The 22,177-nt window shown below is 42.2% G+C and overlaps 1 long non-coding RNA gene across 1 annotated transcript; it reads left to right on the forward strand.

The window, feature by feature from the left end:
- Window positions 1–7,180: 7,180 nt before the first annotated feature.
- LOC136020154 (uncharacterized) lies at window positions 7,181–21,200 on the forward strand. Its single transcript, XR_010615227.1, has 3 exons — window positions 7,181–7,302; window positions 15,100–15,231; window positions 17,590–21,200. It is a non-coding gene; the product is annotated as an uncharacterized LOC136020154 (long non-coding RNA).
- Window positions 21,201–22,177: the final 977 nt, after the last annotated feature.

The raw sequence follows: 22,177 nt of genomic DNA on the forward strand, positions 1-22,177 counted from the left end.
TGATTAGGGCAGTTTGAGGGCTGCTGTTCTTCCCTTCTGCACTTCATCACAACTTGGATAAACTGTCAAAAGAGTGAAAGAGTGGCAGCTGAATTTCCAGGTCCTGATGTCCTAAAAATTACCTTAAAGACATAAGGAAACATAAAGGATTGAAATGTATGACTGTAAACATCCAGAGGCACATTATATTGTCTTTTTTTCAGATAGATCCAGGTTCTGATATTCGCATTTGTGAATAGCCCATTTCAGTGACATTGCTGTGATAAGATCCCTGTGGGTATAATTCCTATTACTTCACTAACATCAGTGCAAGTCAGCATCTCTATGTAGATTTGAACTTCCTTGATGAATTTTGTGAAGTTTGTGTTCTGCAGATGAAACAAAATGTGGCTGTTGTCTTAAGGTCCTTTCCAACCCTAGCTATTCTATGATTCTGTGATTCTGTGTTTTCACCAAACGGACATATACTGGAAGCTGGTGGCAAGTACTACCATGATGGCAAGTACTGTCATGCTGGTTGAGCAGGGAGAAGGCTGCAAAGTGCAGGCAGAGTAGTCCTTGACCAAGCAGCAAAGGAACCTGTGAGTCATCCTGTGTGGCAGGGAGTGGGAAGGAAGGTTGTGAGAGGAGAACATCACAGAACAGCAGCTAAGGGCTCCCAGGGAACAGGTACTCCAGAAAAGCAATGAATGCCCAAAAGCAGTTCAACAAACACCTTTTTATGAAGTTGAATGGAGCTTCCAAGAGGGAGCCCAAGCAACAGGCTTTATTAATGCAGCTTGTTCAACAAGCTAACATTGTTTAATATGCTAAATGAGGAAGTAAGAAACTGTTACCAAACAATTGCAGAAACATGAGAAGTATTGTAGTTGGAAAGCATAAAACTCTGAAACTACAATAGTTGTTCCCTGTGAGAGACCAAAGGAAAAGGGAAGAGTTGAAACACAACAGGTTTAAGACTTAGGAGTCGCACAGGTAATTTGGAATCTTTTGTTCAGTAATAGATGGTAATGGATTTCAGAGACCCAAACTGTGAGCAGGGTATTAGAAGATCCTGAATTAACCTTAAGAAACAGTGAGGATGCAGGAGGTCACAGCACAGAGGTAGACCAGACTGCAAGTGCTGGAAGGAAAACCAAGGTAACAGTCCCCTGAACTGGGACTGCAACAATCACAAGCTCACGGGAGTGCTGGAGGCAGAACAAAACTGATGGCTCCAAGGGGAAATCTGCCCAATGTACCCAGAGCTCCCTCTAAACGCTGCCCTGGCACGCTGAGCTATCTACATGAGATGGCTTTCAGCAGGCTGTGTGAAATGGTTTAGTAGTAGCCTTAGTTGACTCCCACCACAGAAATGCCAAGCTTCTTAAGCTGCTTAACAGGCTTGGCGAAGAGGATAATGATTAACCGTTTATTAAAGTCATCCCCTCCAGGTCAGGATGAGAGATATTGGTAGTGAGAAAGCCTGCACGGCTCTTCCTTTCCCAGTGCTTTTTATGCAGATAGGGGACTTCAGCCTTTGGGATACAGTTACTGGTATTAAATTTACTTAAAAGTATGAAGTGGCTTCATTTCTGTTCTGAATACCACTGTGGGCTATTGTAAACTTCCCCTGTGCAGTCTGAATCTCCTTAAAAGCAGACATGCACTGGTTTCTAAGAATAACTCTACAGAGAGCATGCAGTGTGCATGTCAACTTAATTAAATGAATTTGTTTAAAATAAGATCGATGGTGTGTGAAATTATGTAATTATTCCATAAATACACTTTGTTAATTAATTAATATTTTAATTAAAGGGTAATTGGAAACCCTTCACACTGCTACCTTTTTTTGGAGGATGTGAATGTGTCTTTACCTCATACTCACTGATCAGACAAAAAAAATAATGTTAAAATAGGTATTATAGTAGGAGCCCAGGAGATTAAATAAATTAATAAATAAATAAGAAAAGCACAGATGACAGCTATGTCCCAGTTTGCCACAGGAAGGAATTTGGCTGCCCTTTAAAATCTTCCTTCTCAGTCGGCCTTTGGTTTTCCTAATATCCTTCACGTCTCTCATTCTGGGAGCGTGATTGTCTCTCTGGGAGCTTTGCCTTGAAATGTCTCTCTGGAAAAAGAACTTGGAACAAAGTGCTGTGGAGTAGCTGTTGGTTCAGAGAGGTGGTATTAGCAGTTTGTCAGAGCCAGACATAAATCCCTCTTTCCCCCTCATAAGACTTTTCCTCTGGTATCTTTCAGTTTACCTGTTTATTTTGAAGAGTAGCCATATTAACAAGCCCAGACTCCCTATTACTCACTGCCAGAATGGCACTCCAATCCCCAGACCACTTTTTGTGACTGCTGGTGTGGAATAAATGAAATGAAATGACTGGAAACCGAGAAAAGAGAGAAATGACTGTGGCCCTTATCTTGCCCCTGGAAATTCGTATATAATTCACACTGAAGCCAATAGGATAGGAAGGGCAAATTTGAGGCCTGTCTGTGAAAAATTATCAAGAGCTCCCAAATTAAGGCCCTGTGCAAACTTGCATAGTTAAATGCGAATGCCTCTCGTGAAGGCGATGGACAGGATGCTGCTTACAGGTCTAGAGTAAATTCATGCTTCTGTTTGCAGCTTTGGGGTATAGATGAATATGAACCAGGAAATTCTGGACAGTAAATAGTTATCCTGCATGTTTCGATCTGCTGTTTTTATGGCAAAATTAAACTGATGACTTTCTGCAGCTCTTCTGCAACTACTCTTCAACTGCTTGCTACTCCTGAATGCATTGAGCTGGTAAGTGTGGTTTAACTGTGACTTATCTAAAATGTCAGTGCTTTTGGATTTCTAACCTGTCCTGCAGTACCATACCCAGTGTAGGCCTAGAAGGTCCTAAGAGAAATCATAGTTCATTGCAGTGACAGCATTTTAGCGTGTGACATAAGAGGATTATATGAGACTAGCACAGAAAGAACAAGGAGCACCGTAACTAGCATGGGGACAAGTAAAAGCTTAGTCAGTCAAGAGTAGGTTACAGCACATCTAAGACAGGCAAACCACCCAGTATACATATATTTGCACAGAAAAAGTTACACAGATACAGGGGTTTACGGAAAACAGTTTGCCAGGGAATATTCTAAAAACAAAATCTAATCTGAGATTTAGAATATTTATTCCTAATTGCAAAACTGAGCTCACTGTGTTGTATCCTCACAGAAAGCTACTCTGATTTATCTTTGAATTCAACAGTGAATCACAAGCCATGCCTGACTTATTCATGTGTGAGATGTCAGGTGCATGAGAGCTTACATCACATGCCATGCCAGTGCATAAAATTTTTAAACTGCCCTTGACAACTGAACAGTTCAGCAACCTGGACGCAAGCTGCAAGGATCCAAAAGTAGGACGAAAATTACAACTGTTTATACAGCTTTGCACAATGCCATGGCAATGCTTTTTGCAAGAAGAAATATTTACTGACGGTAAACACAGTTTAGAACGAGATTTAGTGTCTGTGTCTTCTCTGTGGGGATCCGCACACAGCGCACTGGGTTTAATGCTGCTTGAAAAGCCTGAGCTTTTACCTTGGTGAGTGCTCTGTTTTTCAGTGGTACAGGGACAACTAGGGTAAAAAAAAGTGTCCATAACGTAAAGAAAAATTTGCACAGGCAAAAGGGAAATTATTGTAAGTGCTGCTTCTGGGGTATTGTGCTGTGCTGCAGGTTGTTTGACAAGGATGATACCAGTTATTGCCAACCGTAGCATAGTTTATGATACTGACATCTGTCCAGCAGAAATTGGCCGGAAAACATCAAACTTATTTGGCAGATGTCCCTGAATAACCATTAGGTGGTGATAACTTTCGGTTGCCCCATGGGGAGAGGTTCTAGCGTATTAGATGGATGAAAAGTTTCTGAATTTCAGAAATACCATAGTGCGATTTTCACTCGAGACACCAGGCTGAGGATCTGCAATCCATCTTTCACTTCCTTGCAAAGCGTAAGCGCAGAAGGAACGGTCCTTTCAGCAAGGCTGGAGAAAGTCTGAAATATTTGTGGGGATCTGTGTCCTGACTGGATTTACACATCCAAATTTATCTTGGGGCTAACTCCGCTGGCATCTCTGAAGTCATGCCTGTTTATCACCAAGCTGAATTTGCACCAGCAGAAAACCGATCGCTGTCAGGGGCATTTCATTGCATTCAGGAACTATCTAAATGTTGAGGTGATTTTAGTTGATACCTGTTCCACATCTCTTTATATCACCTACAAACATTCAGACTTGCAAAACTGAAATTACAAACCTCCATCTATAGGAAGTCACCTAATAAATGGCTTGATATTTCTCCTCCCAGGAGTGCCATAAAGAGAGAGCTCAGGGAAAACCGTAGCCACACAACAGCTCTGATCATTGACCTTCCCATTTAGGTGAATAAAAATGAAGTTAGGTCACAGTGGACATTCATGTGGCTTGAATTTAGATATCTGGATATGTCCTCAGTTATACTGGGAAGAGTATATCTCTATATATTCTTTATGTTTCTTTGTTTAACTCTAGAGTCATCTCCATAAGAAAGAACCTCTCCCATTATTTCAGACAAGGCCTTAAATTTGGAAGGGACAAGTCTAAGCAATACTTACATCAGGCCCAAACTAAGAGATGAGTCTGAATAAGTCTAAGCTGCTATGTTGTGTACTTCTAGATTCCTCAGCCCCTTCCTGACAATGATAAAGGGATTGGGATTCCTTTCTGTGTAAATCTAGGAGGACAGCCAAAGCCTGCAGGGAAAATCTTGTCCCTTCTCATACCCTAGTGTAGAATTTACACCTTCTTACGCATCAGCCCTGAAATTAATCTGCTTGGTCTAACTGACTCTGAAGGAGTCTAACATGGAATAATTTACATGATGAGGGGCTGAAAGAGATGTATAGCAGGAATGACAGCAATCAGAAGGACGTAAGAAGATAGAAATTAAAGTAAGTGGTAGCTTACTTATAAGAGCTAGCTTGCTATACGTGGAATACTTCAGATCCGCTTAGATTTGTATGTGGATCATACAAAGGTCCTTACTGTCTGAGGGAGAAGGCAAGACCGATCATTATTTCTTGTTCCTAGGTGCGAGAGATGTGACAATATCAACATTTTTTTAATTCTGATATATGTGACTTTAGTAGGAATATGGAATGGGTATGAGTCTTGTTTTATTTCGAGCTATATGCCAGGAAAACAAAGCACTCATAGCTATGAATAGAAATCATTGCAGCCTGTTAAATTAGGAAATGTGCTTTCAAATCTTTATGTAATTTCTAGAGGAAGGAGCCTCTTGACTTGAATGGTAAAGGTCTGAAAATGGTCAGAGAGTCATAGAGCTAAGTGGGGATCCCAATTACAGATTAGCAGTAATGCAAATGTTGCTGCAGAGGGACCACTCAGCTTGTGCAGCTCAGGAGCTCTGGCTACAGCACAGGCATTAAAAACCTTCCCTTTCATTATTGTTTTTAATTATCTGTACAATGACAGAGCTGGAATACCTGCTGCACACTGAGGCCCTTTGTGCGAGCCCAGCAGCAGAGGCTGTGCAGGCCAAAGCACATATTTTTTGCCTTCCGGAGGTTTTTCAGATGACTTTTGCTTTCATGCAGATGTCTGTCTTTACTATTTACTCCTTATCTTCACTGGCTATTTCCCCTTCTTCACTGAACATAAGCAGCAGATGCAGCCTTATTTGACAGCACCAGGGTTCAGCTATCCAGCTGCAGACCTGAAGTTCTCATGTGCAAGCATAGGACTCTTGCTTTTCCACAAGGAAGTGGGGGTGCACTGTGCATGGCTGCCCTCAGAGCACAGACCTCTTGGAGCTGAGCAGTGAGTGTCCAGCCTCCTCCTTCTTTCATAAGGGAGCTTGCAGGCTTGGACAGAAGAGCAGGAAGCTGACAAGCTCTGCATCAAACTTGGGAATGAGGCATTAGTCTATGCTCTGGTCTTCTCGTATAACATGTGAGATTGATGTTCAGTATGCCCTCGTTCTTGTACCTCCTCCCTGTGTTTTTCCCACATACTTAGCGGCCTCAGTATACTTTCATGGGATAAAGGAACCAGGAAAACTAGGAGAAAGAGACAAGAGCTGGCTAAGGGAGGTTCACTTTCTCGCACTCACTGAAACTAATCCCCTCTGAGAAAATCTTGCCAAGGTTATATTGTAGGTTGTGCTTCCAGCTGGAGGCTGCATATTCTGAGACTTAAAATACTACTGGTGTGCCTTTGGCTTGGACCTACTTGATTGTGTGCTGGAGATGCTGTGCCTGTAGCACTGGGAGACACACTGGGTGGTCTGTGTGTCGCAGGGCAGGAGGGTCCAGGCCAGGACATGTGAATGGGTGAGCACAGGCAATACGAATACCCGCTGAACACGGGTGAGGAGTGATAACTGGAACCATTCAGAAACAGGAAAGTGCAAGGAAACCTGGCCTGGGTTTTTAGCCCCCTGGCAGTACTGAGCCACTCTCAGAGGATAGGAAAGGGAGAGAAACAAAGCAGCTGAGCCACTCTCCACAATGAGCACCTTCTTGCTCATTGCAGAGCCTTTGCCTCCAACTCAGTCTTGTAGTGAGGAGTCTGAGAAATGATTAATAGCAAAGGATACAGACAACAACGTTGCTTAGGTTATCAGGGCTTGTGATAATGCAGATATTCCTTGTTCACCTTACCTGTTTTCCTGACAGCTCTCTGCCATGGCAGCAAATTTCTACTTATTGTAGGCACGTGAAGGATAACTTGTATATACGAGGGCAGAAGGTACCCTTTTGTCAACAGAGAAGCAAGCAGACGAAAGCAAGAGTATCCTGAAAAAAGCTGTGTGTATGGGGTGGGGAGGAAGTAGCAAAGTTGGCTAAAGATGGTTTGGAAGAACTGACTGTACATCAGCACCAACCAGGACCGACTCTATGAAGAGTGCGTCCGTTAACTAAGGGAGCAAGAGGAAAGGAGTGATGAGTAAAGTCATAATGACACTAAACTTCTTTAAAAATAAGGACACTAGGAAGATAGACACTTGGGAAGATAGCTCTTAGAAAGCAGAGAGGGGATAGCAGGAATAAATGCAGATCAGCTGGCCTACATCATGCATATCCACATGAAGGCAATAAAGTGACCAACTTAGTGAAGCGCTAATCACTGTTTCTCAGAAACCACTGAAAGCTGCAGCAGCTCCAGAGAGCAGGGAGGGGTGAGAAAAGAAGGTGGAATTCCATCCTGAGCCTGGCAGGGCTGAGCAATTAAAGCCCAGTCAATCCAGCAGCAGTCCTCTGGGAAATAACGCAGTGAGTGAATGCAGGGAAGAAAAATCTTTAAGGAAAGAGGAAATGATGAATAGTGGGGGGCAGGCTTGTGCAGCTCTCCTCAGGGTGATAGGAGCGGTGCAAAGTGAATTCCTGAAAGTTAAGATCTGAACCCTGGGCTGTGCTTTGGGGCTCTGTGTTGTGCTCTGGGCAATTACAAAGTGCAGGGTACGGGGAAGCTTTGCATGGCTATATCTACAAGACATGGCTAGTGTTTGTGGTGAGAAAGGAATCCTGTGCAGTGATGGGGGGGGCAAATTCTACTTTGACTGTTAATAATACGTTTAAACATTAATAGTAATAAATATTATAGTCATATATACTGTATAAAACCATACCAATAGCACTGTGCCATTTAGGATCTAAATGAATACAGAAAAAAAGGAACAGATAATTCAGGGGACAAAGTAAGTGGTAAAGGTTTGAAATGTCTTTTAATTTCCTACTGTAGCTAGCCCATTTTTCAAATGTTTTCTTGATGTTATTTCATATCAAAATATCTGCTTTACACAGCAAGGGCTAGGTTTGCAATTAGTCTTCCTCTAAGTAACCCAAGGATCTGCCCTGAACCTTAGAAACATTCCCAGTTTAAACACTGCCAAAATCTGGGATGTCTGCAGAGTGTTTAGGCTTTGTCAGGGCTTTGCCAGAATCCTTTTATTGAAATAGTGAGTTCAGGTTATCTATGACTGAGGATACATTCATAGTTAGATCTGGATATGGCTGGAAATAGGTGTCCTCTTTGGTCAGGTTTGATTTGAAGCTGGATCAGGTTTTAGGTCAGGATTTGGAGGGTTTTTTGTGCTATTGTATGGCTGCTGCTTCCAGCAGGAGGGTCAAGTGGGAACAAAGACCTTGGAGGAGGCAGGGTGCTATTACCTGGGTGGCAGCAGCAAGGATCCCTGTAAGCGTAAGGTGATGGTCTAGTCATGAGTCTGGTTACTATTGTGTGTAAGTGCTTTCAGGGTTCATTGTGCTGATGAGTCAGACCAGCCAGACAACAATTTTGGTTGGCAGGGAAAAGGGAAGGGAAGCTCGGATTTTTTGGGGGTTGGTAGGGATTTTTATTTATTTTTTATTTTTTATTTTTGTCCATTAATGTGTCTCTGGGTGCAATTCAAATACAGCACAACCTGAGTGATACAGCAAATACAACAAAGGAAGAAATACCAAGAAATACACTGGGATAACTGGAAAATAAGAGTAGGGAAAAGTAACAAAAAATTAGAGTCTGATTGGAAAAAGAGTGCAAAATAGTTGATGTGAGGACAGAATGCTTGGGAAAAGAGGAAAGGCACAGAGAGCTCAGAGATTTCTAGCAGGTGTTGAGGCTGATGCACACATCCTTTGCACAACAGCAAGTGGCTAAGCAGGGAGAATACAAAGAAGCATGACTGACATAAGCACAGTCACCATGCCAATGAGCGCAAGTGCCTGTATATATTAATAGGCCAGAGGGAGGCTGTGAATGCAACAGGAACGCTAGCCACTGAAAGTGAGCTCTATCATCAGCAATATGTGGACGTAGGGTGAGAATTTGACATCTGATTGTTCTTCTTGCTCTCTCTGGGGGAAAAATGGCTGCTCAGGCATCTGGGAAATGTGCCTCCCAAAGACAGCGCAGGTACTCTGAGACTGGAGCAGGGGATGGTGGTGGTAGGACTAGGTGATGTGCAGCCAACATAGCAAAAATACCCAGTGCTCCTGAGCCTCTGCAGCAGCTGGGGGATCGATGTTAGAGCATATCCTCGGATTGGCCTTCATTGGCTGGGGTTAGAGAGCAGCCTGCACCCAGAAGCCTCCCAGAGCTCCAGCTGCTGTCCAGGGCATCAGAGCAGGGAGCTACCCCTTGCCTCTGCTAAACAAACCTGGGCTGCTGTGGCTCCTGGAGGGGCTGAGCCCAGCCAGACCTGCTCAGCTTACATGACACAGCTCAGACTTCAGGTTTTAAACTCCATGCTTTGCGCTTTCCCTTATTTCTAAAGTGTAGGGACAGATGGGAATGCACTTCCCTTTTCCTGTCCTTTGTCTGAACACCTGGGTACCTGTTTCTCTTGCAGTGTAGATGATCTCTTGCTGTGGGTTATCCTGGCCCTGCGACCCTTGTGGTGTGTTAATCACTGGGCACAATAAACATGCAAATGGCCTGGGATATTTTAGCGCTGGGGACAGCTGCTGATTGGCAGCTGGGCCTCCTCTGGCACATTGGTTTTCATAGTGCGAGGGTGAATGGATATGTAGATAAACAGTTGAGCTTTCCTAAACGTTTCGGAAGCTATTGTTTGTCTCTGTACATGTACCCGCACATAGACTTCTGCTGCACTCCACGTGGGAGACTGCTCGCGGAATGTATATGGTTTCCTCTTTAACCACAGCTCTTCAGTTGTTGCTGTAGCTTTGAATCCTTCCCTCTGGTGCTAAAGCCACCTTCTGCAGAATTTGCTGTCACTCAGTAAGCGGATCCCCAGTTTTGTCCTGCATGCCTGTGCCATTTCTTTGCTTTGCAGAATATTGTCAGAGCTGTTTGTCTCTTGAAATTGTAGTTGAAGTGCCTCACCTCATTTCTTCTTTTTGTTTGGTCCTTCTACCTGCCTATGCCTGCTCCCGGTTGAGAAATATCTGCCTCTTGACTTCCCCCCTCCCCAGTCAGGCTTCCAGCCCTTCTATTCCCTTGCAAAGTGCTCTCCACTGTGTTTGCACATGCATTAGATAGCACCCAGTGGCTGGAACAAATCTGACAGATGCAAATGTGAAAAGTAGGTAGTTTCTGAGATATATAGGGGCAAACCCAGTAGCTTCATCCTCTTCTAATATTTGTGTTTCTGGGGAAATATCTGTTTTAATATTTGTTTTGTGGGAAATTCCTGGCTTTGGTTACAAACACCTGAAGAAGTAAGTCCTTGTCCGAATTGTCATTCCCTTTTTAGCAGGTTTCTGCAGATCTTTGTGATTCCTGTCTTAATTCTCTTTTCCTCTTAGATAACAAAAACTTGCAGGAATTTTGTTTCTAAAGTGCACTGCCAAAAAAAATGGTGGGATATATGCTGGCATAACAGCAAGTAGTGAAGAGGGAATTTAGTAGGCTGGAGGAGTTGTCTAAAGCCCTACTCAACATTTCATTTTATGATTCTTAATGACAAATGGTGATTGTGAATATTCATGAATTTTTCCCTGGGTTAATGTCATAACCTTTGCAGTAAAAAGGCTGTTTTCACCGGTAATAACTACCTTTCAGTTTATTTATGCTTGTGGTTTTTTTTTTACAGAGATAGACCTCACATTAACATTCAAAGTGCAAGAAAGTGATTTTGCTTGTTTGTTTGATGGGGGAGGGGAAAATATGTATTAAAAGTCTTGCCATGTTGTGTCTCTATTGAGACAATGCAGCTCTTTACTTTCAAGCTCTTGGGGTTTTATCTTTCAGTATTTTTTGAGTGTTGGAAGAGGTGTTTCAGCTCAACTTTAGTGAAGAGACAACTCTGAATGTAATATGAGGAATTTGTCTTTTTGAGCAAGAAGTATTCTCTTGTCTTTGTTTTTCCCACTTACTCTAATTATTAATCTAGTATTTTATCGGTAATGATCTGTTATTCTTTCCTGTGGTCAGTATTCCCTCCTCTCCTTTCTTTTTCCTGACTATGATTATATTTGGTGCCTTGCAGTCATTATGTCTGACTTTGCCACACTGAAATGGATGTGCCCTTTATCTGTCCATAAGCCTAATTTATTCAAATCATTTTAAATTTGCTTGCTCTGTGCACCATTTTACACTTATATGCTATCAGCAAAAAATTCCACTTTAAAAATTATATCCCCTACGGTCCATTTATGTAAAAGTTGAACAAGAATTGGGTATAGTGCTGAAATTGGGGAGTATTGCCTTGTTCCTGTCCCTCTAGTCACCCTGAACCGTGCCGTTTTGCTGACACCTTGCTTCTTGTCCCATGGATAATTTTGAAGCCATTTGCTATTGCACTTTTTCTATACAGTGCTTTACTGATTCCACAGATCAATCTCTTTGTGGGGTGCGACACCAGATGAATCTCTTCCATCTGGATAAATTATGCCCATCATTTCACTTTTGCCTCTCTGTTGAGAAAAGTATTGAAAGGACTTAAGGCATGTTTGACAGACTTGACATGAATCCAGCTGCCTTTCCTTCTGCGGGTTGGCTGTTTCTACATGTTGCATAACCCCATCCCATATTAACGTTTCCAATATCCGTCCTGTGGCTGCGGTTGGGATTAATGGTGAGTGGATTCCTAAATCCTCCCTTGATTTAAAAAGCAAACAAACAAAAGTGGTTTTAAATACTAGTATTTTTAAAAAGTAAAGCTGGAATAGCTGCTTTCGAGGCATCTCCAGATACACCTTGCTCAGGAAGCTATCAAGCAGTATTACTAAAGGTTTGCCAATTTCCCTTGCTATTTCCTTCCAACTTCAGAGATGCAGTTAATCTCAGTCTTGGGTCCTGTCAACTTTTAATAGTTCTAATTAACTAACTACCTGTCCAGATTGGATCATAAAGCCTTTTAACATTTCATTTTTTCCCCCTCAAGAAAATGGATCCTTGTTTCCGGGATGTGACCTTCAGCTTCTTCTGTAAATACTCAGGCGAAGGATATTAATTCAGGCTCAGCACAGCATCAGTCTCATCTGTCACTGACTTCTCACTCATTCCCTTTCGCGGCCCCACCGATTCCTTTCCCGGTCCTCTGCTTTTCATATATCAGATGAAAGATCTCCATTGAATTTCTTCACATCCTTGCCGTTTTTTAAAAAGCATTTGCTGCTCCAGCGTTTCCTGCCAGTGTTTGTAATTGCTCCATTTTGAAAGCAATGTCATCAGCAGACCTGCTAAGTAATACAATAATAATGCAATAGAGGAAACTGAAACCATGAGGTAGTGAACTTGTCTGGATCTGACTGTATTGAGGTGGAAGTGGTTCTAGTTTTACAGCGTGTGGTGTGAGACCAGAATCTGGCCTTGGACGTGAAATAGCTCATAAATCACCTGAGGCTTTTTAGCAGGGTGTAGCGGCAATAGTGCCTGGTGTTAAGACCCCTAAACAATGTTTTGTAGGGCATTCACAAGGAAACCTGAAACTTGCCAGAACACCTTTTGGAAGAAAGCTCAGGAAATATTTCTTCAGGAAAAAAAAGCATCTGACCTGGTTCTGAAATCAATCCCTTTTTCTTCCTAGAAGGTTACTCCTGCTGCATTTCTATGCTAGATTTTTGGTGGCACCTCCGAGTTTTTGTGTTTGATTACATGGCTGTGTTTAATTTACTGTGCCATGCTCCATCCAACTGTCGTTACGAGCTCGAGTCCCCATCTCATAAACTTCTGCCCTCTATGCATGAAGATGTTACACTTCAGAGACCTGCTGTAAGGCTCTCCCTATATAGGGAGAGCATGGGGGAAGTTGCTTTGGGAGGGATATTTCTGGCGTGCAAGCGAGGCGCCTCCTGACAGCTCTGTGACCCGGAAAGCACCTTCAAGAGGTAACTGGAACATAAACAGGCCCTTAAGCCTGCAGGCATTGCTCGCCTGTTTTTGCAGGTTATTAAGCCGATCATGAGAGGGCAGAGGTGATACAAAACTACCACACTTTGTCTGGGAGGTCTCTGTAAGCCTGCTCGAAAGACGGTCTGTACGCAGGTTTGCCAGCTGGCTGCAGAGCACACACCGCCTGCACCCCACGGGAGCAGAGCTGTGTGCGTGTGGGTGAGAGGTTTCAAGGGCTCAGCTGTTGTTCCAGCACAGACCCATAGACAGGCAGCTCGTATCTCTGCTCTCCTGTTTGGAGGCTGTATCAGCCTTTTAGCTGGAGTTGAGAACGTGGCTGTTTTAGCTTAGCAGTCACTGCTCCTTCTACCTTTTCTAATTTTTTTTTCCTCATACCTTAATGTCCTAAATCACATTCTCTGTGTTGCTTAATGCCACATCTGGCATTCTTCCCTTCGTTGCCGGTTTAGGTACACATTAAATTAGAAAGCAGTCCTGTACCAGATCAAGCCTTGCTTCCTCTGCTTAACGTAATCCACTCTGAGGTCTAGATAATTAAACTCTCCCACTGTTGCTGCCATGGTCTTTTATATGTTTTCCTCCATATATGCTGTCCTTCATACCTCCTTCATGGTCAGGTTGTGCACAACACGTTCCTTTTAGTACATTTCCAGTGTAAAATCTGTATCGCTCAGCTACAGCCTAGTTTATTCCAGGCTTCATTTTCAATATGGGCCAGATTTCTTTTGGAAACATGACTAAGACTCTGCAGCTGTGTTGCTGCCTGCTTCTCTTAAGCAACCATTTAGATATGGGGGTTGCTCTAGGGGAGGTTGGATTCACTGAAGATCAAGACAGTATGCAGAAAGTGGCCCATGGAAATTGTCTTCTTCTCCTCTTCCTCTTCCACTTCCCAGCTTCACTTCTGATCCCAAAAGACCCTGCAGCTAGGATGTTTTAAAAGGAGAGGCCTAAGTTTGAGTTCGACCTTAGGCTCAGACTGAAGGGCAGCTCTTCTGGGTTTTTTTAAGTATTGGATTGTCAGGTGAAAGGCTCTGAACCAAACCAGTACTCCCTCGTTTGGCACTGGTTGAGCAACGTCACCATCAAAGCAGAATCGGATAGATGGACAGAGAGTGGTCTGTGCTATTTAAACAGCTGTCACTTTTCAATAGCATCCATAAAGAAAATTTTGAACACTGTGGAGTCAGGGTGTAGACATTCACCTGTGTAGAGCTGTCCTTTCATATGTTTCAAGTCCTGGTAAATGGTCATCTCACAGTATGTCCTAAAGACATTTAGAACAATCTGTGAGGGTGGGTGTGCTCTATTAGAAGGCTCAGGAAATGAAGAAGGAAGGAAGGGAAAACCAGAAATATATTGCTGACTCGTGCACAAAGCATGCTCTGCTCCAGCCAAGGCTTTTTCAACTTAAATTCAAGATTGCTCCAATTTAATTTCAAAGTAGAAATAAGGTGTTGTACTACTGCACACAGTTGTTTTTCCAGCTAAGCTTTTTCAGTCAGCAAAAGCGTAAATAATGTAAAATGTGATGTCACTTGAGGGAAGAATAATTGCTGATGCTCTTTGTTATGTTCTGTAGTGGAAATACCACTAAGCAGCATTAGAGATTTAAATACATTAGTATATCTCTGGACACGACTTGCTTCTAACTTACTCTGAAAAAGAAATACAGAAATTTTCATTTCAGTTGGTTTTGGTTTTGCTGTCTGTGAATAAGGCTTTCTGTCACCCAGTGCTGGTGGGGTTTAATGCCTACAGGGTACTAAATATTGGTATTTATGTTAAAGTGCAAGCATTACATGCTTGTACTTCTGTGCAGCACTTGCTGTTTCTTTCCTGCATAGGAAGATGTACTGTTTCATTGTTGGTTTAGTTTATGAGGGTGGCTAGGGGCCTGTTTAAGCAATAGCAGCATTTTGCCTCAAGAACTGATACTATTTAGAGGCCAAAATAACAAGCAAAATTCCCTGGGATTTGAGCATATTGTGTTGGGTCAGGATTCCCAAGGAAGGGAGTACTTTGAATGTTGTTTCTGTAGAAATGACATTACAGGTCCTCTCTGTGCAGCTGGCTTGCACTGGAACCCTAGGTAGACGAAGTATCTGCTCTTCTGCCAGCCTGTTCTCCTGCCCCAGCCTTCTACCACTACAGCCAGAAAGACTCATGAGGGTCTTGGTTGTCTCCTACTACTCAGCTCAACACTGGGGTTGGAAGAATCATTGTGTTTGTTTGTGTATTTTTTCCAGCTAATGGGCCTTCTCGAGGATTCCCCTGTGTCCTTCTTCCCCAGCAACATCTAGCCCATCAAATCATGGGCTGCATCCTTCCACCCCTGTTTGGGTGCAGAGCTGCCTCAATACCTTTTCCTCGCTGAGCAGGTAAGTGACTGTCACACTTCCCAGCCCCTCTGGGAGGCTGACAAAGGATGCCGTGCTCCTGAGACCTGAACATGTAATTTGCAACATGCAATTTGTGTCACATCATACCTAGCTGGAGCTCTAGTTCCTGGAGTACCCAAAATATATCTAGAAATAGATCGTGTCATGTAAAGAATGAAGTGGAAGGTGATAGTAATTGCGGACTATATAATTAGAAAGCAAGAATCAGAATGTCTAACTAATGGCAACACCTGGAATACCTGCACAAAAAGCAATCAAGTCAACTTGAAATTCAGGGAAGCCTGTATGCGGCTGTTTCTGCCCCTTTAAAACCTGCTCACAATATTGCAAATTACACTTTGATCACACTTCTGCTGGTGTAAACCACATAGAAATCAAGCATAAGACAATAATCTGACTTTTTAAGAAGGTCACATCCACTTAAATGTACAAAGTTGCACACAGTAGGTTTTTCTAAATGTAGACACCTGCCTATAAAATCATGGTGAATCCAAGTCTAATAAAGTTTGCTTGATGTTACAGAGCCTAAAAGTCTGTCAGAAGTACTGGGGAGGAGGGAGAAGCAGCTTTAGAGGCCGCATAAAAACAAAGCCTTTCTTCTCTCCTTTTAAATATTTCTGCTGAGCCCTGATTGAACATAGGATGAAAAGCCGCTGTCTTGAGATTTGAGAAAAGCAAAGGATTTCTGTTTCCACTAGTACATTGAAAAGTTCTTTACTGCATGAAAGGTTGTCCCTTCTAAACTTCCTCAGACTCGTGGCTTAGGTTTCGGGGGAACACAGCTACTGGCACCACAGAAATTTGTTGTCAATGGGATGTGGTGTCTCTGAGGAGTCCATGTGGTCAGGAACATTAGCTCTCTGTTCTTCATATCAATTTTACACTGTATCTTGGGTGAAATATTTTGAGAATGAGGTTTTGGCTTTTAAAGGTACTGTGATGGCATGGAAGAGTGGTATGTGTTGACCCAAACTCTCTGCCATTACGTGGTTAAAATGGCAGAGTAATCATCTGAGGCAGCGTACTGATGCTGGCAGTCTCAGTGTCAATATGAGCAATGGGCCTTTCCAGAATCAGGAGCTAAGATTTGATGTTGCTTTTGAGCTGATATTTCTGTTATCTGGATTGTCAAAAACACCCGTAGCATCCATTAGAGATTGTCATGACAGTTGTTGGGGGCGGGGGGTGGAATCTAGAAAACATTCTTATGTCAAAATACAGCATTTTACAAAGATACAAAATGCTTCATAGGAGTGTGTTGGTTTCAATGAGAAATTTTCAGGAACTTCTAGGAAAAAAAGAAAAGAGAGAATGACTGTCTGGGAAATAGCGTGACCATCCAGGGCACTGGTGACCCCATATACTGTCCAGCGTGGGTGCAGAGATGATTTATACTGCACATCTGCCTATCTGCGTGCCTCTTCCACTTTTCTCTGTCAGAGGGATTTTGTTTTGTGGACAGTTTACCGTTCTCCAGTCCAAAAAGTTACTCTTCAGACCAGTGGTTAGATTCCTGGTATACACCATAGGGTACAGAGGCCAAACTTCCAGTAGGGATAAAGGCAGGACAATTAATTTAAACTTAGCTTTTGCACTTCTAAGCAAGCAAGTTGGACACCTAGCTATGAGTGGGCCTGAGGTGGATATGCCCAAATGTCCCTCTTAACTTTTAATGAAAGTCAACTCTGAAACCGGGCTTTCATTCCTGTCTTTGAAACAAAATTGTTGCATTCCTGACATGACTTCTCAAGTGCACTGTCCATCAGGTAAAACAAAAATGAAACAGGCTGTCGTCCAGATGCTAGACTCAGTCTTGCAGGATTTATATAGTGATCAGGGGTTTATTTGTCTGGGTGAGCAGAGGGGGAAATCATGCCTACAAAGGAGTATCTTCATTTGTGCTCTTCTCCACAGTTGAAGATGGCACAGGCTTTTCTATGGACAGTAGCTGCTAATGTGGTGTAGTAAAAGCCAAAAGTTTGCTTCATTTCAAAGACAGGAAAGGCTGATGTCAGTGCCAGGTTCTGGCTGCTGCTATGTTTGAGTTGCCTAGTATGCTAACAAAAATAATGTTATAATAAACAATGCATAGTTGTGCTGTCACCCACATTTTCAGGTCAGGAACACCCTCTTGCACTCTCACTCCACTATATATCAAAGCGGAGAGGAGCAGGGCTGTGGTCTACTTCCTTCTTGCCTCTTTTCATGCTATTTGTTCTTTAACACAGGTGGGAACAGACGAGCAGGCACTTCTTGGGTCCTGCTGTTGTAGGAGGCTGCTCCATGGACAGCTCATGCAGGAGCTGTGATCTCTGCTTTTTCTTTTCCTTCCCTTAGTACCCTTCGTGGCCAACTGCAGCCTATCCTGCACAAGTATTTCCAAGAGAATGGGGTATCACTGACGTCTTCATGATAAACCACTTAAACACAGAATCAAAGACTCACCTTTAGATGTTTCCATTGAAGTTGTTTTCAAAGAAAAATATGAAGAGGCAAACTGCTCTCCCTGATACATGTATAAATTTGGTACAACTCTGCTGGAGTCAAGAGCTGAAACCAAAATAAGCCCTGGAAATTTTATCTTCTAGCTCAGAAAACAAGAGTCTACAAAGGACCTGATGCATTGTCGAGGGCAGCCAAGTCAACGCCAAAGGTACATATTAATTTGCTAATTTGATTTAGGACTTGACTATTGAGGCAAGGTGACCCCCTAAGGCATCGACTTCAGTCAGCTTGAGCTATTCTTCAAATGATATAAAATATTATTGAAGACAGGCATTGCTCTACCTGCAGAAGGGAACAGCTCTGAAATGTATTATCGCTGCAGTGACTGGGCAGCCTAGTCCCAGACTGTGATGCAAGTATGATGAGTGCTGAAAAAACAGAGGATTAGGACAGGTTTCATTCCATATACTTTTCCATGTGCAGGGGAGCCATATGATATTCAGGTATTAGTTCATAATTATAGTAGTCATAGGATATCTTTATGCTGTGTCCAGTTGTCCAAGCCTAGCAACATGCAGACCTTCCAGGCGTCTCTAGTCTTGGGAAGCTTAGCCATCAGATAAAGTCATGTTTCCAAATGTCCTGCTGTGAATGACAGCCTGGCTCCTGCTCGACCCCTGTGATGAAGGTGGAATGGTTTGCACAGGCAAGTTGTTCGAATGGCTTTGGAACGGAAATGAAAAACTGCTGTCTTGCACATTGGGTGGTTGAAGCTGTGGGTGAACTAATATGCCAGATTTCCTATTGTAACTCCACCTGGCAGATACAACCCAGTTTTGTGGTATAATGAAGGAGGGAGGCTTTTTTTTATTTACAGGTTATTTCTTTGTAGTAACTATGAATTTGAACGCAATGACATAAGATTTGTATTTATTTGAAACAAGCAAAAGAAGATCAATAGGATTAATGTGTTCCAACTAAAAATCTCCAATAATCTAGTATATCATTAAAATATTTGAAACTAAATTGGTTATAACACTGTTGTGAAAGGCTAGCTTGTGAAGGCAGTAGTTTCCTACCACATGCAATAAAAAGCATTTCACATGCATGAAAAACTAGTATACCAAATTTCAGGCAATAAATAAGGCAATTGTAAAATGTAAATGCTTAGGAACACTAGCAAAATTCAGCCAACAAAACAGGGATCAGAAATTTATACCCTCGTTACTGGTAATTACAGCCGCATTCTTTACTGAACTGTATTCCCAGCCAACACATAAAAGTGTCCTGATGCATTACCTGCTTAGAACTAAGTCACCCCTAGCACACATGTGCCAGAGAGCGGATCTGCAGCTATGTGGCCATGTTAGCACACGGAACTCTGCATGCACTGCTGTATATGTGTCTGTCTACCTTCTAAGCAAAGTAGCTGAAAGCCCCTCAGGGTGTTCTTACGAAATGTAAATTCACTGACTTGGAGACCTCAGCATAAAATCGCTGCTTTTAGTGGATGACAGTTTAACACTCCCCTTTCCATAAGGAAATGAGTAAAAAAGAGATGCAGTCCCATGGTTGTTTTTACATACATTCAGCATTTGTCTTTTTTCTTCTTCTTTGACAAAATAAAAGCAGTTCAGGCAGCTATAAAAGTAGGTTCCTCCCCCCAGAAATAAGCAATAAATTCTTCATGCCCTTATGACAGATCAATCTCAACCTGTCAATAATGCATATTTGATACTTCCACTATTTAATTTTAAGGAGGAATTGTGAGGAAAGATGAGCTGCCTTTTGAGTTCAGATTGACACCTCCTGACAAGACTGTTAATGTACCTAAGGAAAAAAACAAAAAAGCAGCACACGTGTGAGAGCTTAAATTTATTACTACTCGTCTTGCAAGTATTTTGACAATACTGCATATATCACATGCTTTTTCTTCCGATGATGTGCACACACACTTGATTAGTGGGTCTTAATAAGTTCAACGAACTGGATTCAGACACATAAAAATATCCCTCCAAAGTGGCAAACACTCACATATTTGACTTCAGTGGAACTGTTGCAGTTCCTTCATATCTGGAAATCAGGCCCTTTTCAATGATGAGTAGGGTGCCGTGTGCAGTCTGTCCAGTTCTAAGGCCACTAGGCTGTAGCCATGAAGCAAGACCAAAACACAGATGCCCTCAGGAAGGAGCTTGTAGCCTGGAAGACTGCTGTGACTTAAGCACCTTCTTCAAGAGTCAGTCGTTCAAGTCTTCAATTATTTTGGGAGTAAGGTTGCATTCTTGACAGGACAGCAAGCCCAGAACATTACAGAAGACAGCTAGGAAGAAGAACCTACCTACCCCAGAGCAGTCAGATGAGCTGAAGTCCTTGCTACCGCTAGCCAAATTCTCTCAATTTGGAAAACAGGGTATCTAAGATAAATCACAGAAGTCAGGACCCAAAAGTTTCACTCATGATTTTTCTAAGCAATTCAAAGCTTAAAAAAGTAAGCATTAAGAACATTTAATGCATTTAAAGACCTCTGCATGCCTTTCTCGGGTCAATAGGTGTACTGTCCTAGGAGTGTTTTTCAACTTTGTCCGGTTTGAATGTACCTAAACATTCGCCAGTGGATGGGCAGACCCCTGGGTAGCAGGTGTAAGTTTCCTTACAAAAGGCTTCCTTTTCTCAGTTACTTTTTTCATCGTGTTGGAAGTAGTTAATGGAAAACCACCAGTTTTAATGCATTTCAATGAGCTGATTCTCTTTGGGATCTTTAAAGGGCAATGCTAAAACAACCTTGAGTTTTAAAGCATAGTAACGCTCTATGTAAAAACGTTCTCTGGGTTTCTTGTATATGTTGCTAGTGCTGCTTGCTTCCACTTAGAAGTTAAAATGCTGCTTGCCCTTGTCCAGTACTCCGAATTTTGCTGGGTTCTGGTGGTCACATCTCTGTTCTTTTCATTTTTCATCACCATCTTTAGTTTTTTAAATGAACTATTTCATAGACTTGCCAGTTAATGTTGGTTGCTTGCTCTCTTAAGTGATGTACAAACATAGCAGAAGAAATGGTCCCTTCCCTGACAATACTCTTTGATGATCTAAAACCAGAGAGAGATGACTGAGTTGTACTAAAACAAGTCTTGCAGGTCATTGATGTGTCAGTAGATTTTAACTGGTGGGGCTGATTGAACAAGCTATCATAAAACGTCATTGATAACGCACAAATTGAAGAAGTCTATTTAGCACTGCATCAGAGGTGTGTACAGAGGCTGGGAGACTTTCCTCGCCAAAAGCTAAGGGAGCAGGTCGCACATATCCTCTTCTCACAGCTGTGTATGAACTGCTCCACAAAGCTTAAAGGGTATATCATAAAGCTAGAGAAAGGGTACAGTCCCACTCACCCCCAGGGAATGGGTAAGAGGAAAGCCACCTGAGCCCTCCAGTTATATCATGCGGTCTTCCTCATGTGCAGTAGTGTGGTCCTGCAGCTATCTTCTGTGAATAAATCACAGCTGATTTCTCAACCCAAGCAAACTCTTATGGAAACTTGCTTTTCATGTGAATGCATGCAAGAGAGTGCTATTTATTTTTTTTTTATTATTATATAGACACATTTCAGATTATAACTAGATGATATAAGCACAAGACACATCATTATCTAGGGGAATCTGTTAATACCTGTAATCAATAAATGGGTACAGGGCTGTTTCTTGTGTTACAATCACAAAATGATGCATAGCGTTTGCTAACTGCTGTACACTTCTAAATACTGCATGTTGCTTGCTCATTAATTACTGCCACAGTTTGCAGGAATTATTCCATAATTAATTGGCCTCTAAAACACTCTGCTGTATCTCTTTCACATTTGGGAAGTGCTACTCAACATTGTATTTTTTAATGCAAATTTTTCGTACAAGCTTTGCCAAAGCTCTTTGAATGTGTCATCTTGGCAGATAAAAACATGACTTGGGAATGGCTACAAGAAATGAGATAGTGTGAAAAGTTTCAGAAGCAATGAACTATCACTATAAATGTAATTTTAATGTGGCATTCCTACCAAACTATGAACCAGGCAGTACTCTAAAAAGTTTGAATGCAGACTACTCAATAATTTATGTCGTCGTTCAGAGATCGGTTCGAGTCTTAGAAAGACTAATTTATTTGAATCCATTTGAACAATACAGATGACATAATGGCATAAATAATAACCTATACAAACCCAGCATCCTTCACTATCGTGGATCCCAAAGTAAAACACTGGTTGTGGAAATGAAGCCGCCACTTCAGGCACCTGTGCCAACTATATTATAGATCTGGTCCTCCCCACTGCCTCTGGTGAGGCATTTATGAACCATAGGGATCCAGTGTCACAGATGAGTGGGCCAGTCTCTGCTAGGAAAGAAATACGTTCTCTGCAGAGAGAAAGAGGCAGGCAGAGATGTAATTATTTATGTAGCATATAGCTCTTTATGATCTCCGATGACTAAAAATACTG

Source organism: Lathamus discolor, chromosome 1 (assembly GCF_037157495.1).
Source record: "Lathamus discolor isolate bLatDis1 chromosome 1, bLatDis1.hap1, whole genome shotgun sequence".
In the NCBI taxonomy this organism is placed as follows: Eukaryota; Metazoa; Chordata; class Aves; order Psittaciformes; family Psittacidae; genus Lathamus; species Lathamus discolor.